The following is a 19246-nucleotide window of genomic DNA, read 5'->3' on the forward strand; positions in this document are numbered from 1 at the left end:
TCGACAAAATTCCATCAAATTGATTTCTTGTCCAAAAGACCAGAACATGAGTTTCTTGGATTTACTCCATTTTTGAATATACATAAATTTATGCATAAACTTTTAACTGTAGCTAGACTCAAGCATAATTTTTATAGAAAATTTTATTTCATTTAATCTTGCCAAAATCTACACTTTGTTTCCTGTATTTTAATGCTTTTTATTCCATCAGAATTATACTATTACACAGAGAATGTTCCACAACTAAGTTGCTTATATTTGCATATTATTTGTCAGTATCAATTTTTGCAACATTAAGTCCTTCTCTATGTTTTGAAGAGAGATAACTGCTATGCTATGCATTATTTTTTAAACCAATTTCTGCTTGTTTCACACTGATTCTACGTTTGATTGTATGCTCATAAGCATTCAGCGAAATGCACATTCAGTATGGGGCAAACAATATGCTGTAGTACTGGCTCTCTTCCCTCTCCGCTCTTGAGGCCTGATGCAGGGTTTTGATGTGAAATGTCAGCAATTCAGGTTGATGCACTCAATCTCTCCACATAATGCAAACCTACCATCATTAGAATGAGTTTTTGGGAACTTTGCTCCGCTCCCTCTATGGCATGTACATTCTTTCTTTGGTAAGGAGACCAAAACTGTATACAATATTCCAGAAGCAGTCTCGTCAAAGTCTTATGGAATTGTAATGAGACTTTTTCACTCCTTTAGTTAATACTCTCTCATAATAACTTGCCATGTGGCCTCCTAATTGCCTGCTGCACCTGCATGTTAGCCTTCATTGACTTGTGTACAAGTACACCTTGGTTCCTTTGAACATCAAGACTACACAGACCCTTGGCGTTTAACAAATATTCTGCGTTTTTATTGTGAGCACCAAAGTAGATAATGTCTCAGTTTTCCAAATTACATTCTAAATGCCATGCTCAAATGCATCCACTCAGTGTACATATGTTCTGCAGAAGCCTTACTTCCTCTTCGACTCTCACAATCCCGCCTAGTTAAGTATCATCAGCAAACTTGCGAATATAACATTTGGTTCCCTATGTTGACATATATTGTGAATATTTGGGCCCAAGTGCTAGCCCCTGGAGTACCCACACCCTGACAACCTGAGAATTTATTTAGAACCATAGAACAATACAGCACAATACAGGCCCTTTGGCCCACCATATTGTGCCACCCTTCAAACCACACCTAAGACTATCTAACCCCTTCCTCCCACATATCCCACTATCTTAAGCTCCTCCATATGCTTATCTAACAATCTCTTGAACTTGTCCAATGCATCAGCCTCCACCATCACCCCAGGCAGCACATTCCATGCACCAACCATTCTCTGGGTGAAAAACTTCCCACCCATTACCTTAAAGCCATGTCCTCTTGTTTTGAGCATTGGTGCCCTGGGAAAGAGGTGCTGGCTGTCCACTCTATCTATTCCTCTCAATGTATACCTCTATCATGTCTCCCCTCATCCTCCTCCTCTCCAATGAGAACAACCCTAGCTCCTTTAGTCTCTCCTCGTAATGCATACTCTCTAATCCAGGCAGCATCCTGGTAAATTTCCTCTGCACTCTTTCCAACGCCTCCACATCCTTCCTATAATGAGGTGACCAGAACTAGACAAAGTACTCTAAGTGTGGTGTAACCAGAGTTTTGTAAAGCTGCATCATCACTTTGTGGCTCTTAAACTCGATCGTCCGACTTATGAAAGCTAATATCCCATAAGCTTTCTTAACTACCCAATCTACCTGTGAGGTAACTTTCAGTGATCTGTGGATATAAACCCCCAGATCCTTCTGCTCCTCTACACTGCCCAGAATCCTGCCATTTACCTTGTACTCTGCCTTGGAGTTTGTCCTTCCAAAGTGTACTACCTCACACTTCTGTGGATTGAACTCCATCTGCCACTTTTCAGCCCAGCTCTGCATCCTATCAATATCCCTCTGCAAGCTTCGACAGCCCTCCACACTATCCACAACACCACCGATCTTTGTGTCATCTGCAAACTTGCTAACCCACCTTCCACCCCCTCATCCAAGTCGTTAATAAATATCACAAAAAGTAGGTGTCCCAGAACCGATCCCTGTGGGACACCACGAGTCACAGCCCTCCAATCCAAATGTACTCCCTCCACCACAACCCTCTGCTTTCTACAGGCAAGCCAATTCTGAAACCAAACGGCCAAGCCTCCCTGGATCCCTTGGCCTCTGACCTTCTGAAGAAGCCTACCATGCGGAACCTTGTCAAACGCCTTACTAAAATCCATGTAGACCACATCCACTGCACTACCCTCATCAATCTTCCTGGTCACCTTCTCAAAGAACCCTATCAGGCTTGTGGGGCAGGATCTTCCCTTCACAAAGCTGTGCTGGCTGTCCCTAATCAGTCCATGATTCTCTAAATGTTCATAGATCCTATCTCATAGAATCCTTTCCAACAGCTTACCCACCACAGACGTAAGGCTCACTGGTCTGTAATTCCCTGGGCTATCTCTCCACATCTTTTGAATAAGGGGACAACATTCGCCAGCCTCCAATCCTCCGGTACCATCCCTGTAGACAACGAGGACTCAAAGATCCTAACCAACGGTTCAGCAATCTCCTCCCTTGCCTCATGAAGCAGCCTGGGGAACATTCCATCAGTCCCTGGGGACTTATCTGTCCTAATATTTTCTAACAACTCCAACACATCCTCTCTCTTAATATCTACATACTCTAGAACATTACCCTCACCAACACTGTCCTCAGCATCATCAAGACCCCTCTCCTTGGTGAATACTGAAGAGAAGTATTCATTGAGAACCTTACCCACTTCCACAGCTTCCAGGCACATCTTCCCGCCTTTGTCTCTAATTGGACCTACCTTTACCCTAGCCATCCTTCTGCTCTTTACATATGAGAAAAAATCCTTGGGATTCTCCTTAACCCTACTCGCCAAAGCCTTTTCACGTCCGCTTCTCACTCTCCTCAGCCCTTTCTTAAGTTCTTTCCTTGCTACTCTATATTCCTCACGAGCCCTGTCCGATCCTTGCTGCTTACACCTTACGTATGCTGCTGTCTTCTTCCTAACTAGTTGTTCCACCTCTCTTGTCACCCATGGTTCCTTCACCCTACCATTCCTTCTCTGCCTCACCAGGACAAATTTATCCCTAACATCCTGCAAGAGATCCATGAACATCGGCCACATCTCCATTGTACATTTCCCTTCAAAAATGTCATCCCAATTTACACTCCCATGTTCTCACCTTATAGCCTCATAATTTTCCTTTCCCCAATTAAATATCTTCCCGTCCTCATTGCTCCTATCCCTGTCCATGAAAATTCTAAAGGTTATGGAGCAATGGTCACTGTCCCCCAAATGCTCACCCACCGATAGATCTGTCACCTGACCCGGTTCATTACCTAAACCTAGATCTAATATGGCATTCCCTCCAGTCGGCCTGTCAACATTCTGTGTCAGGAATCCGTCCTGGACACACTTAACAAACTGTGCCCCATCTAAACCTTTGCACTAAGTAGGTGCCAATCAATATTTGGAAAGTTGAAGTCTCCCATTATAATAACCCTGTTATTTTTGCATCTTTCCAAATACTGCCCCCCAATCTGCTCCTCAGTATCCCTACTGCTACCAGGGGGCCTGTAGAATACTCCCAGGAGGGTAACTGACCCTTTCTTGTTCCTAACTTCCACCCATATTGACTCTAGAGAGAATCGTTCTACGTTATCTACCCTTCCTGCAGCAGTAAGTGTCCCTGACCAGTATCACCACCCCTTCTCCTCTTCTTCCCCCCCACACCCCCACCTATCCCTCTTAATACACTGAAAACCAGGAATATTCAATATCCATTCCTGCCCCAATGTCAGCCATGTCTCTGTAATAGCCACAATATCATAGTCCCATGTACTTATCCAAGCTCTCAGTTCATCTCCCTTATTCCTAATGCTTCTTGCATTTACGTAAATGCACTTTAGCCCATCCACCTTTCTACTTTTATGGCCTGTACTCTGCTTTTTCTTCCTCAAAGCCTCTCTACCTGTCAGATCTGACTTTTCCCCATCCCCTTCTTCCTCTGACCTACTCCTCCGGTTCCCTTCCCCCTTGCAATCTAGTTTAAACCCTTCTGAACCACCCTAGCAAACCTGGCCGCAAGGATATTGGCCACCCTCAGGTTCGGGTGTAACCTGTCGTCTCTGTACAGGTCCCACCTTCCCCAGAAGAGATGCCAATGATCCAAAAATCTAAAACCCTCCTTCCTGCACCAACTTCTCAGCCACGCATTTATTTGCCATCTCCTCCTATTCCTACCTTCACTATCGCGTGGCACTGGCAGCAAGCCAGAGATCGCTACCCTTGAGGTCCTGTTCTTCAGCCTTCTGCCTAGCTCGCTAAACTCACTTTTCAGGACCTCATCCCTCTTCCCACCTATGTCATTGGTACCAACGTGAACCACGACTTCTGGCTGTTCTCCCTCCCGCTCTAGAATTCTGTGGACCCGATCAGTGACATCCCAGATCCTGGCACCTGGGAGGTAACATACCATCTGGGATTCATGCTCACTGCCACAGAACCTCCTATCTGTTTCCCTGACTATCGAGTCCCCTATCACTACTGCCTTCCTCTGCTTCTCCCTTCCCTTCTGAGCAGCAGGACCAGTCTACTGCTGCTAGGCCCCGGTAGGTCATCTCCCTCAACAGCTTCGAAAGCGGAAAACCTGTTGTTGAGGGGAACAGCCTCCGGGGTCCTATGCTCTATGTGCCTGTTTGTTTTCTTTCTCCTTTTCCCTCCTCTGACAGTCACCATTCTATCTACTTCCCGGACTCCAGTAGTACCTGCTCTAAGGGGGGTGACCGTCTCCTTATGTACAGTATCTACATAACTCTCCCCCTCCCTGATGCTGTGCAGTGTTTGCAGCTGCAACTCCAGCCCATCGATTGTGAGCCGAAGTTCCTCCAGCCTCAAGCACTTACTGCAGATGTGGCCATCGTGGACCTTGCTGCGGTCCACGAGCTCCCACATCAAGCAGCTGCAGCACACCACCATGTCCTCCATCTGAACTAATTCTTTTTTCCCCATAGTTTTTCCTACTTAAAAATTTATAACAGATAACAGGTAAACCTTACCTTTACCTACCAGCTACTCACCTGCCTCGCCCCTTTAGTGCCTAAGCCCCTTGAGCCAAAGCCCAACCGCTCTGCTCCCTCTCACTCTGCTGCCCACTCTGATGCTGCCTGCTGGATATGGCGGTTTGCTTTTTAAACTGCCCGCGCCTTACCTGCCGACGTCACGTGCCTGCGCTGTCCAGCCCTCAGTATTCCCAATTAAAACTTATAAAACAACTTAAAAAAAGAACTTTATAAAAACTAACTCTTATAATAAAAACCCTATTAAGCAAAAAGAAACAAAAATCCACTCTTGTCTTTCTGTCCAACAAGCAATTCTCAAGGCAAGTTTTTCACACACTGGTTGGTGGTTACGTGGAACAAGCTGCCAGAGGAAATGATAGTGGCAGATACAATTACAACATTTAAAAGGCATTTGGATATGTACTTGAATAGGAAAGGAGTAGAGAGATATGGGCTTAATGCCGGCAAATAGGATTAGTGGAGGTGGGCATCATGGTGGGCTGAAAACCATGTTTCTGTTCTGTACAACTATATAACTCAATCCATTGTCAGAATATTACCTCTGATTCCATGTGCTCTAATCTTGCTGACAAGCCAGCCTCCTATGTGGGAATATGGAAAGCTTTCTGAAAGTTAAAATACACCATCTTCTGATTTTCCCTCTTACCTTTCCTACTTGAACTTAAAGCACTACAGTAGATTAAGCACTATCTTTCCTTCATAAATATATGTTTTCTCTGCTTAATCCTATTATTCCATTCAAGGTGTCCTTGGAGTCATAAAGCAGAGAATTGGGCTCTTCAGCCCACCACGTCCAAGCTGACCAAATACCTATCACTGCTTTCAACAGTGTACTTAGTTACCACTTCAAAAATTCAATCAGATTAGTAAAAGATTTCTCATAACAAGGCCATGCTGACTATTTCTAATCAATTCCAGCTTTTCCAAGTAGAAATAAATCCTGTCCCTTGAACTTTTTTCCAATAATTTCCAGACCACTGATGAAACACTCACTGGCCTTAACTATCTGACCTAATGCTGCTGTCCATCTTAGAAACATAGAAACATAGAAAAACTACAGCACAATTCAGGCCCTTCAGCCCATAAAGCTGTTCCGAACATGTCCCTACCCGAGAAATTACTAGGCTTACCCATAGCCCTCTATTTTTCTCAGCTCCATGTACCTATCCAATAGTCTCTTAAAAGACCCTATTGTATCTGCCTCCACCACCGTTGCCGGCAGCCCATTCTACGCACTCACCACTCTCTTGAGTAAAACACTTACCCCTGACGTCTCCTCTGTACCTACTCCCCAGCACCTTAACCCTATGTCCTCTTGTGGCCACTATTTCAGCCCTGGGGAAAAGTCTCTGACTATCTACCTGATAAATACCTCTCATCATCTTGTATACCTCTATCAGGTACCCCCATCCTCTGTCGCTCCAAGGAGAGAAGGCTGAGTTCCCTTAACCTGCTTTCATAAGGCATGCTCCGCATTCCTTGTAAATCTCCTCTTCACCCTTTCTATGGCTTCCACATCCTGTAGTGAGGTGACCAGAACTGAGCACAGTACTCCAAGTGGGGTCTGACCAGGGACCTATATAGCTGCAACAATATCTCACGGCTCCTAAATTCAATTCCCCGATTGAAGAAGGACAATACACCATATGCCTTCTTAACCACAGAATGAACTTGCGCAGCTGCTTTGAGCGTCCTATGGACTTGGACCACAAGATCCCTCTGATCCTCCACACTGCCAAGAGTCCTACCATTAAGACTATATTCTGCCACCATATTTGACCTACCAAAATGAACTACTTCACACTTATCTGGGTTGAACTGCATCTGCCACTTCTCAGCCCAACTTTGCATTCTATCTATGTCCCTCTGTAACCTCTGACAGCCCTCCAAACTATCCACAACACCCCCCAACCTTTGTGTCATCTGCAAACTTACTAACCCACCCCTCCACTTCCTCATCCAGGTCGTTTCTAAAAATCACAAAGAGCAAGGGTCCCAGTACAGATCCCTGAGGTAAAGCACTGGTCACCGACCTCCACACAGAATACGACCCTTCAACAACCACTCTTTGCCTTTTGTGGGCCAGCCAGTTCTGAATCCACACTGCAATGCCCCTTGGATCCCATGCCTCCTTACTTTCTCAATAAGCCTTGCATGGGGTACCTTATCAAACGCTTTGCTGAAATCCATATACACTACATCTACTGCTCTCCCTTCATTGATGTGTTTAGTTACATCGTCAAAAAATTCAATGAGGCTCATAAAGCAGGACCTGCCCTTGACAAAGCCATGCTGACTATTCCTAATAATATTATATCTTTCCAAATGTTCTTAAATCCTGCCTCTCAGGATCTTTTCCATGAGCTTACCAATCACTGAGGTGAGACTCACCGGTCTATAATTCTCTGGGCTATCCCTACTCCTCTTCTTGAATAAGGGAACAACATCCGCAACCCTCCAATCTTCTGGAACCTCTCCCGTCTCCATCGACGATGCAAAGATCATCATCAGAGGCTCCGCAATCTCCTCCCTCGCCTCCCACAGAAGCCTGGGTTACATCTCATCCGGTCCTAGCGACTTATCCAACTTGATGCTTTCCAAAAGTTTCAGCACCTCCTCTTTCCTAATATCTACATGCTCAAGCTTTTCAGCCCGCTGCAAGTCCCTACTACAATCCCCCAGATCTTTTTCCATCGTGAATACTGACGTAAAGTATTCATTAAGTACCTCTGCCATTTCTTCCAGATCCATACACACTTTCTCACTGCTGCACTTGTTAGGCCCTATTCTTTCGCATCTTATCCTCTTGCTCTTCACAATCTTTTAGAATGAATTGGGTTTTTCCCTTAATCCTGTCCGCCAAGGCCTTCTCATGCTCCCTTCTGGCTCTCCTAATCTCCTTCTTAAGCTCCTTCCTATTAGCCTTATACACTTCTAGATCTCTTACATTATCTAGCTCTCTGTACCTTTTGTAAGCTTTTCTTTTCCTTTTGACTAGATTTATTATAGCCTTTGTACACCACGGTTCCTGTATCCTCTCGTGATTCCCCTGTCTCATTGGAACATGCCCATGCAGAATTCCACACAGATATCCCCTGAATATTTGCCACATTTCTTCTGTACTTTTCCCTGAGAACTTCTGTTCCCAATTTAATCTTCCAATTTCACAAGATCACAAGACAGGGGAGCAGAAGCAGGCCATTCAGCCCATCGAGTCTGCTCCAAGGAAAAGGGAAAAAAGAAATGAGAGATGGGGGGGGGGTGGGGGGAGAAAAACACCTATTCTAATCCCAATTTCCGGCCTTATCCCCATATCCCTTGATACCCTGACTATTTAGATATCTATCTATCTCCTCCTTGAACGCCTCCACTGATCTGGCCTCCACTGCTGTACGTGGCAAGGAGTTCCACAAATTCACCACCCTCTGGCTAAAGAAATTTCTCCTCATCTCTGTTTTGAAACTGTACCCTCTAATTCTAAGGTTGTGCCCTCTGGTCCTGGACTCACCCACCAAGGGAAACAGCCTAGCCACGTCTATTCTGTCCTTCCCTATCAACATTTTAAATGTCGCTATGAGGTCCCCTTTCATTCTTCTGTACTCCAGTGAGTACAGTCCAAGAGCCGACAAACGCTCATCATACGTAAGCCCTTTCATTCCTGGAATCATCCTCGTAAGTCTCCTCTGAACCCTCTCCAACGTCAGCACATCCTTCCTAAGATGCGGGGCCCAAAACTGCGCACAATATTCCAAATGAGGCCTCACTAGTGCCCTGTAGAGCCTCATCAACACTTCCTTACTTTTATACACTATACCTCTCGAAATGAATGCCAACATAGCATTCGCTTTCTTTACCACCGATCCGACCTGGTGGTTAACCTTTAAGTTATCCTGCACGAGTACCCCCAAGTCCCTTTGTACTTCCGTACTTTGAATTTTCTCTCCTTCTAGATGATAATCTGCCCGCTTATTTCTGCTTCCAAAGTGTACAACTGCACATTTCTCAACATTGAATCTCATCTGCCATTTCCTTGCCCATTCTCCTAAACTGTCTAGGTCTCTCTGCAACCTTCCTATCTCCTCAATACTCCCTACTGCTCCACCTATCTTGGCGTCATCCGCAAACTTAGCCACGAAACCATTTATTCCATCATCCAATTTCCTGCCTGAGAGCCTCATAATTCCCTTTACTCCAAGTAAACGCCTTTCTAGTCTGTCTGTTCTTATCTCTCTCCGGTGCTAACGTAAAGGAAATAGAATTATGATCACTATCATAATTATGTTCATCCACTGAGAGATCTGACACCTGACCAGGTTCATTTCCCAATACCAAATCAAGCATAACCTCTCCTCTTGTAGGCCTATCTACATATTGTGTCAAGAATCCTCCTGAACACACTTAACAAACTCACCCCATCCAAACCCCTCACTGTCTTGAGATGCCAATCAATGTTTGGGAAATTAAAATCTCCCATCACAACAACTCTGTTATTCTCACATCTTTTGAGGATCTGCTTCCCTATCTGCTCCTCAAAATCCCTATTACTATTGGGCGGCCTATAAAAAACACCCAGTAAAGTTATTGACCCCTTCCTGTTCCTTCCTCCACCCACAGAGACTCCGTAGACAATCCCTCCACGACGTCCACCTTTTCTGCAGCCGTGACACTATCTCTGATCAACAGTGCCACTCCCCCACCTCTTTTGCCTCCCTCCCTGTTCTTTCTGAAACATCTAAAACCCGGCACTTGAAACAACCATTCCAGTCCCTGAGCCATCGAAGTCTCCATAACGGCCACCACATCATAGCTCCAAGTATTGATCCAAGCTCTAAGCTCATCCGCCTTGTTCAGAATGCTCCTTGTGTTAAAATAGACACATCTCAAACCTGTCTGAGCACGTCCCTTCTCTATCAGCTGCCTATCGTACCTGCCACTAGCTTTCTCTGTTTGAGCGCCAAACACCTCTTCCCCAGTCTCTCCAGTTCGGATCCCACCCCCCAACAATTCTAGTTTAAATATTAAATATTAAAGAAATTCTAGTTTTTCTTGGATAAAGAAAACAGATTTGCTATGCTCCAGTCACCTGGTATCTCACCTGTGGCTAATAAAGATGCAAAAATCTCCCAGGGTCCCAGCAATCCCTCTTTTGCTTCCCATAGCTTCTTGGGATAAATCTTATCAGGTCCTGGAAATTTATCCACCTTTATTTGCTCCAAGAGATCTATCAGGTTCAAGTTTATTGTCATGGGCATACATACCCAGGATAAAAATGCAATGAAAATTAGCATTTTGCTGCTGCATTACATTACAAACATAAGTTATATCAACTTAAATTAACAAATTATGCACAACTTACATGACACAATAGAAAACCAAAAAAAAACATTGATATTAGTGCAAGTTGAGGGAAATGTAGTCAGAAATTAGGGTTTTTCAGGTCGATTCAAGAACCTGATGGCAGTGGTGAAGAAGATGTAGTTGAACCTTGAGGTGTGGGTCTTCAGGCTCCTATACCTGCTGCCCGATGTCGGCAGTGAGAACAGGGAATGATTTGGATGGTAGGGGTCCTTGATGATGAACGTTGCCTCCCTGAGATATGTTCTCAATGGCGAGGACAGCTGTACCTGTGATGGAACTGGCTGAGTCCACCACTCTCTGTCGTCTCTTGCTTTCTTGTGCAATGGAGTTTCCATACCAGGCCGTGATGCAACCAGTCAGAATGTTTTCCACTGTACTTCTGCAGAAGTTTGTCAGAGTCTTTGATGACATGCCAAATCTCTTTAATTTTCTAAGAAAGCAGAGATGCTGGCATGTCTTCTTCACGGATAGATCCTCAGATGTTGACACTCAGGAATTTGAAGCTACTCATCCTTTCCACCGCAGACCCTTCAATGAGGACTGGTGTTCTGTCACCTCCTCTTATGCTAACGTGCTCTAAGATATTACCTTCCCTGTCCCTGAACTCTCCATCGACTGTGTTTTTCTCCTTGGTGAATACAGATGAGATGTACTCATTTAAGAACTTGCCCACATCCCCTGGCCCCATGCACAGATTGCCCCTTTGGTCCTGAAGGAGACCTACTCTTTCCCTAGTTATCCTCTTTCACCTAATGTACTTATAAAATGCCTCTGGTATAATTTCAGCAACGGTATTTACTCTTCCTTATTTCTAAGTTCTAGCCAGATGGTTTCATTTGATGAACTTTCCAGGAAAAACACTGAATACTGCAGTGATGTTCTCCTTAATAATATCGTAAGGCCCTTTCCTCTTTTCCCTCCCCCTCTATCATGCCTAAAACTGGAAGGTTGAGCTGCCAGTCTTGCCTTTCAGCTAAATTCCTGTGTTTGCAGTAATAATGTATTCCCTCGTGCTGATCAATGCTCTTGTTCATCAGTGTTACCTGTAAGCCTCCTTGCATTAAAATATGTGCAGTTTAGCCTACCAGTACTTCCATGTGCCTTATCATGTCCCTGTCTGTTCTGCCTACCAGTCTTGCTTAGTTTATCTTCTATATTTGACTCTAATTCCCAACCTGCAGTACCATTATTCCATATACTATCCCACCTGCCAAATTAGCTTAAACCCTCCCCGAAAGCAAGAGGGTTTGATCGCTTGATCACTTTCCAGTTGATCGCTTTCCAGTTCACGTGCAACTCCTTCGAGTATACAGATTCCGCGTGCCCCAGAAGTGGTCATAATAATCCAAATATGTAAAGCCCTCACTCCTGTACTCTCCCTTTAGCCACACATTCAACTAACCCATCTGGCTACTTCAATATTTACTTGCATGTAGCACTGGAAGTAATCCAGAGGTTACAGACTTGGAGGTCCTGCTCCTTAACCTTCTACCTAACTCCCTAAGTTCACATTGTGGGGCCTCGTCTGTCTTTCTACCCATGCCACTAATACTGAAGCTCTGGCTGATCACCCTATCCTTTTCAGAATGCCCTGCAGCCACTATGAGACATCACATTGACTCTGGCACAGGGAAGTGATGAACCATCTGGGTGTCTTGTTTGCAGACACAGAAATGCCTGTCTGCTCCCCTCACTACTGAGTCACCTACCAGTATAGCTGGTCTACTCACTTTCCTCCCCTGCAGAACTAAACATGATGTCACAAACAAATTGGGCTGTTGCTGCTTTCTCCTGAGAGGCCACCCTCTACCCCTAAACAATGTCCAACGTAGTATACTTGTTTGAGAGGGGAATGACCATGGGGAACTTGGCGCCATCACTGTTTTGCCTGTGGATGGGGTGTGTCCAGCTCGCTAACTGTGCTATCCATTAGGTTCTCAATATCTTGGGTGCTCCACAGTGAGTGCATCCACAGCTGCAGCTACACTATGTGGTCAGTCTGGAGCTGCAGCTGAACATACAGTATTTCCTATATACGTGGTCATAGAGTCATAGATTTTTACAGCACAGAAACAGGCCCTTTGGCCCAACTCATCCATGCTGACTTAAGTTAGTCCCATTTGCCTTCATTTGGCCCATATCGTTCTAAACCTTTCCCATCCATGTATCTGTCCAAATATCTTTTAAATGTAATTGTACCCGCCTCAACCACTTCTCTGGGAGCTCGTTCCATATACCCACTACCCTCTGGGTGAAAAAACTTACCTCTCAGGTCCCCTTTAAATCTTTCCCCTCTGACCTTAAATCTATGCTTTCTAGTTTTAGATTCTCCTATTCCGGTAAAAAGACTGTAACCATCCCTTATCTATGCTTCCACGATTTTGTAAACCCCCATAAGGTCACCCCTCTGCCTCCTTTGCTCCAGGGAAACAGTCCCAGCCTATCCAATCTCTCCTCATGACTCAAGCCCTTCTGTCATGGCAACATTCTTGTGAATCTTTTCTGCACCCTCTCTAACTTAGTCATGTCCTTCCTATAGTATGGCAACCAGAACAGCACACAATATGCCAAGTGCGGTCTCACCAACAGGGATACAGCAGTGATTTCCCACATTTTCCAGAAAAAGCATGTCACGGCTTTGACTTCTGCCATTTCTGTTGCATTTATAATTTGGAGTACTACATGAGTGATCTTTCTCTGCTTTAAATACTAACAACTTCACAAGTGACTTTTCTCCAATTTAAACACTAAACAACTGCAATCTGAAGTAACTGAAAGAGTTGAGGAAAATATCTACCTGACTTTCACCAAAGGCCACTCTCTATGATCACTGCCCTGCAGAATTTACCATGCAAAATTACACTGGTTTCTGTTGGCTCTGTACCTCTCTGTAACACACTTGGATGTGTGTTAGAGTGGTCTAGTAAATGCATTGTGCATATTGTAGTTGTGTTGTACCAGTGGTGGAGGGAATAAATATTTGGAGGGAAAAATGGAGTAGCAGTCAAGCTGACTTCCTTGTCCTAGATGATGTAGAGCTTCTTGAGCGTTGGAGCTGCTGTCATAGAGTCAAAGAGTAATACAGCACGGAAACAGACCCCTTGGGCCAACTTGTCCATGCTGACCAAGGTGCCCACCCAAATTAGTCCCTTTTTGTCCATATCCCTCCAAACCTTTCCTATCCATATACATCCAAATGTATCTTCGTTATTGTACCTGTATCAATTGTTTTCTCTGGCAGCTCATTCCATATGCAGTATGCATCACCCTCTGCATGAAGAAGCTGGCCCTCGGTTCCTTTTTAAATCTTTCTCACCTTAAGCCGATGCCCTCTAGTTTTTAGTTCCCTTCCTTAAGAAAAAGACTTTGTGCATCCACCTTCTCTATACCCCTCATGATTTTATGTATTTCTATAAGGTCACCCCTCAGTCTCCTATGCTTCAAGGAATGAAGTCGTAGCCTGCCCAACCTCTCTCTAGATTTCAGGCCCTCAAGTCCTGGCAATATTCTCATAAATCTTCTTTCCATTCTTTTCAGCTTACTGACATCCTTCCTATAAAAAGGTGACCAAAACTGTACACAGTACTCCAAGTATTTAACTTGTATAACTGCAACATACAGTGGCATGTTTGGGCACCCCTGGCCAAAATTCTGTTACTGTGAATAGCTAAGCAAATAAAAGATGACCTGATTTCCAAAAGGCATGAAGTTAAAGATGACACATTTCTTTAATATTTTAAGCAAGATTACTTTTTTATTTCTATCTTTTACAGTTTAAAAATAACGAAAAAGGAAAAGGACCCAAAGCAAAAGTTTGGGCACCTTATATGGTCAGTACTTAGTAACACCCCCTTTGGCAAATATCACAGCTTGTAAACGCTTTCTGTAGCCAGCTAAGAGTCTTTCAATTCTTGTTTGGGGAACTTTAGCCCATTCTTCCTTGCAAAAGTCTTCTAGTTCTGTGAGATTCTTGGGCCGTCTTGCATGCAGTGCTCTTTTGAGGTCTATGCACAGATTTTTGATGATGTTTAGGTCGGGGGACTATGAGGGCCATGGCAAAACCTTAAGCTTGTGCCTCTTGAGGTAGTCCATTGTGGATTTTGAGGTGTGTTTAGGATCGTTATCCTGTTGTAGAAGCCATCCTCTTTTCATCTTCAGCTTTTTGACAGACGGTGTGATGTTTGCTTCCAGAATTTGCTGGTATTTAATTGAATTCATTCTTCCCTCTACCAGTGAAATGTTCCCATGCCACTGGCTGCAACACAAGCCCAAAGCATGATCGATCCACCCCCATGCTGTGGGGGTGTTTTTTTCATGAAATTCTGCACCCTTTTTTCTCCAAACTTTCCTGTGTCCTCGCCACAAAATTCAGCATCAGAAGTTTGCAAAGGAACATCTAAACAAGCCCGAGGCATTTTGGAAACAAATCCTGCGGACTGATAAAGTTAAAATAGAACTTTTTGGCCACAATGAGCAAAGGTATATTTGGAGAAAAAAGGGCGCAGAATTTCATGAAAAGAACACCACTCCAATTGTTAAGCACGGGGGTGGATCAATCATGCTTTGGGCTTGTGCTGCAGCCAGTGGCACGGGGAACATTTCACTGGTAGAGGAAAGAATGAATTCAATTAAATACCAGCAAATTCTGGAAGCAAACATCACACGGTCTGTAAAAAAGCTGAAGATGAGAAGAGGATGGCTTCTTTTTTCTTATTCTTGGCATTGCTGTATTTTACCTTAACCGATTGTGCATAGTGTACAAACTCCAAAAACAAGCAGGAGTAGCGTTAAAAAACACAAAATACTGTTGAACGATCAGTCTCAGCAGCTAAGAAGCACATTGATGTCGTGTCAGTTACAGAGGGGAGTCCACCAGACCACAGTAAAGCTGCGGGAATGATTGGAGAAAGTGTTGTGCTCCTCATCCCCCGCTCCCATCATTGAGGGAGGGATGTAGGATGCTGGCTAGCTCCACTCCACAAGTTCCCAGTCCAGTGGATGAGCTTTTCAACTGCAGAATGCATCACTAGCGGGGGCCCCTACAACAGGATAACGATCCTAAACACATCTCAAAATCCACAATGGACTACCTCAAGAGGCACAAGCTGAAGGTTTTGCCATGGCCCTCACAGTCCCCCGACCTAAACATCATCGAAAATCTGTGGATAGGCCTCAAAAGAGCAGTGCATGCAAGATGACCCAAGAATCTCACAGAACTGGAAGCCTTTTGCAAGGAAGAATGGGCGAAAATCCCCCAAACAAGAATTGAAAGACTCTTAGCTGGCCACAGAAAGCGTTTACAAGCTGTGATACTTGCCAAAGGGACTGTTACTAAGTACTGACCATGCAGGGTGCCCAAACTTTTGCTTTGGGTCCTCTTCCTTTTTCGTTATTTTTAAACTGTAAAAGATGGAAATAAAAAAGTAATCTTGCTTAAAATATTAAAGAAATGTGTCATCTTTAACTTTATGCCTTTTGGAAATCAGGTCATCTCTTACTCGCTTAGCTATTCACAGTAACAGAAATTTTGACCAGGGGTGCCCAAACTTTTGCATGCCACTGTAATATCCCAGCTCTTTTACTCGGTGCCCTGACTGATGAAGGCCAGCATGCCAAACGCCTTCTTCACCACCCTGTCTACCTGTGACACCACTTTCAGCACCTGTACTCCTCGGTCCCTCTGTTCTGCAACACTCCCCAGAGCGCTACCATTCACTGTATAAGTCCTACCCTAGCTTGACTTCCCGAAATGCAACACCTTGCACTTGTCTGGATTGAACACCATTTGCCAATCCTTGGCTCACTTACCTAGCTCATTAAGATTCTCCTGTAACTTTTGATAACTTTCTTCACTGTCTATAGTACCACCTATTTTACTACCATCCAGAAACTTATTACCATGTCTTGTACATTCTCATCAAATTATTTGTATAAATGATAAACAACAAAGGTCCCAGCACCTATCCTTGTGGCACACCACAAGTTAAAGGCCTCCAGTCTGAGAAACAACCTTCCACCATTACCATCTGTTTCCTACCATCAAGCCAGTTGTGAATCCAGTTATCTAGCTCTCCCTGGATCCCTTGTGATATAACCTTTCAGACCCTCCTTCCATGCAAGATCTTGTCAAAGGCCTTGCTGAAGTCCACATAGACAATGTCCACCGCCCTGCCCTCATCTGGGTTATGTCTTCAATCAGATTTGGCAGACACTGTTTCACACTCACAAAGCCATACTGACTATGTCTAATCGAACATTGTCTGTCTAAATGCTGGTAGATCCTGTCCCTCAGAATCCCTTCCGGTAACTTACCCACGACTGATGTCAGACTCACCAGCCTGTAGTTCCCTGGCTTGTCTTTGCTGCCCTTCTTAAATAACGGCACAGCATTAGCCACGCTCTGGAACTTTAACTGCGGGTAAAGATGAAGCAAAAATCTCTACAAGGGCCTCTCAATTTCTTCCCTAGCTTCCCAGAAGGTCCGAGGATGCACTTAGTCAGGCCCTGGGGATTCATCCATCTTCATACACATTAAGGCTGCCAGTACCTTGGTAATTTGTATGTGGTCCAAGACATCACTACTTATTTCCCTGAATTCTTCAGCATCCATGATCTTCTCCGAAGTTAAAACTGATGAATCAGAATCAGGTTTATTATCACTGACATATATTGTGAAATTTATTGTTTTGCGGCAGCAGTACAATGTAAGAGATAAAAGTTACTATGAGTTACAAAAATAAATAAACAATGCAAAAGAGGAGTAATGAGGTAGTGTTCATGGACGCGTGAACACCACCCATGAGAAATACTTATTGGAAAAACCTCACCCACTTCATGCGGCTCCACGTGTAGATGGCCACGTTGATCTTCTAGGGGACCTGTTGCCACCCCTTTACTCTTAATATACCTGTAAAATCTCTTGGAATTTTAATCTCTTGCCTCCCAGATTCATCTCGTGTCCTCTTTTTGCCTCTTGGTTTTCCTCTTGAGGGTACTCCTACACATATCAAGGGATTTGTTTGTTCCTGATCTGCTTAAACCTGATGTATGCCTCGTTTTCCTGACCAGAGCCTCAATATCTCTTGTCAGCCAAGGTTCCCTGAACTTGTCAGCCTTGTGCTTCACTCTAACAGGAACATGCTGCTCCTGGATATTGCACTTTTAAAAGCTTCCCAGTTATCAGTCACCCCTTTACCTGCAAATAGTCTTGCCCAATTGAGCTGTGCAAGATCCTGTCTAATGCCGCCAAAATTGGCCCTGCCCCAGTTTAGGACCTTAAGCTGTGCAGGAGAAATTGCAGGGGGATCCTCTAGGCAGGTGGAAAACATTATCACATTCTTGACTTACAAGGTGGTGAAAATGATTTGGAGTATCAGGAGATGGGTCATCCACCACAAGATATTCAGCTTCATTCCTGCCCTTGTAATCGTAATAATTTATGCAGCTGCTTCAATTGGGATATTGATCAATGGTGACCCCCAGGATATTGATGAGGAAAGGACTTGGTGTGGTACTGCTATTGAATGTCAAAGGTGGGTGGTTGACTTGTTAGAGATGGTCGTTGCCTGGCACTTAGAGTCATAGAGTTATACAGCATGGAAATAGGCCCTTCAGCCCAACTGGTCCATGCTGACCAAGATGCTCCTTCCACACATCTGTACCATGAATGTTGCTAGCCACTGAACGTTGATAAAATCTTGTAGCATCTAGTTGTGAAGTACTTCATTTGCTGAGGAGTTACAAATGGAATTGAGCTTTGTGCAATCATCATCGAAGATCCCCATATCTGATCTTGGAATGGAAGTCCATTGATGAAGCAGCTGTAAATGACTGGGCCAAGGAAACTGCCATGAAGAATTCCTGAAGCAATGTCCTGTGGCAGGACTTCAAACAACTACAACAATATTCTGTTGTATGAAGTATGACTCCCAGTGGAATCAGAATCAGATTTATTATCACTGACATATGTTGTTAAATTTGTTGTTTTGCAGCAGCAGTACAGTACAAGGCATAAAAGTTACTATGAGTGACCCAAAAAAAGTGCAAAAGAGGAATAACGAGTTCATGGACCATTAAGAAATCTGATGGTGGAGGGGAAGAAGTTGTTTCTGAAATGTTGAGTGTGGGTCTTTAGGCTCCTGTACCACCTCCCTGATAGTAGTAATGAGGAGAGGGCATCCCAGATGGTGAGGGTCCTTAATAATAGATGCTGCCGCCTTGAGGCACCGCCTCTTGAAGATGTCCTCAGTGGTGGGGAGGGTTGTGCCTGTGATGGAGCTGGCTGAGTCTACGACCCTCTGTAGCCTCTTTCAATCCTACACATTGGAGCCTCCAGTCAGAATGCTCTCCACCGTACATCTGTAGAAATTTGTAAAAGTCTTTGGTGATGTACCAAATCTCCTCAAACTCCTAATGAAGTAGAGCTGCTGGCACATCTTATTTGTGATTGAACCAATGTATTGAGCCCAGGATAGATCCTCTGAGATGTCGACACCCAGGAACTTGAAGATGCTTACCCTTTCCACCGCTGACCCTTCAATGATGACTGGTGTGTGTCCTCCAGACTTCCCCTTCCTGAAGTCCGCAATCAATTCCTTGGTCTTGCTAACGTTGAATGTGAGGTTATTGTTTTGACACCACACAACCAGCCAATCTATCGCACTCCTGTATGCCTCCCTGTTGCCATCTGAGATTCTGCCAACAACAGTGGTGTCGTCAGTGAATTTATAGATGGAGTT

General features: G+C 44.3%; 1 protein-coding gene across 9 annotated transcripts in view; it reads left to right on the plus strand.

Annotated features, from left to right (window-relative positions):
• Positions 1-19246, plus strand: part of LOC127586448 (ryanodine receptor 1-like) — a 625703-nt gene that overhangs the window by 28764 nt on the left and 577693 nt on the right. The gene's annotated exons all lie outside the window — the stretch shown is intronic.

This window comes from Pristis pectinata, chromosome 35, assembly GCF_009764475.1.
Source record: "Pristis pectinata isolate sPriPec2 chromosome 35, sPriPec2.1.pri, whole genome shotgun sequence".
In the NCBI taxonomy this organism is placed as follows: domain Eukaryota; kingdom Metazoa; phylum Chordata; class Chondrichthyes; order Rhinopristiformes; family Pristidae; genus Pristis; species Pristis pectinata.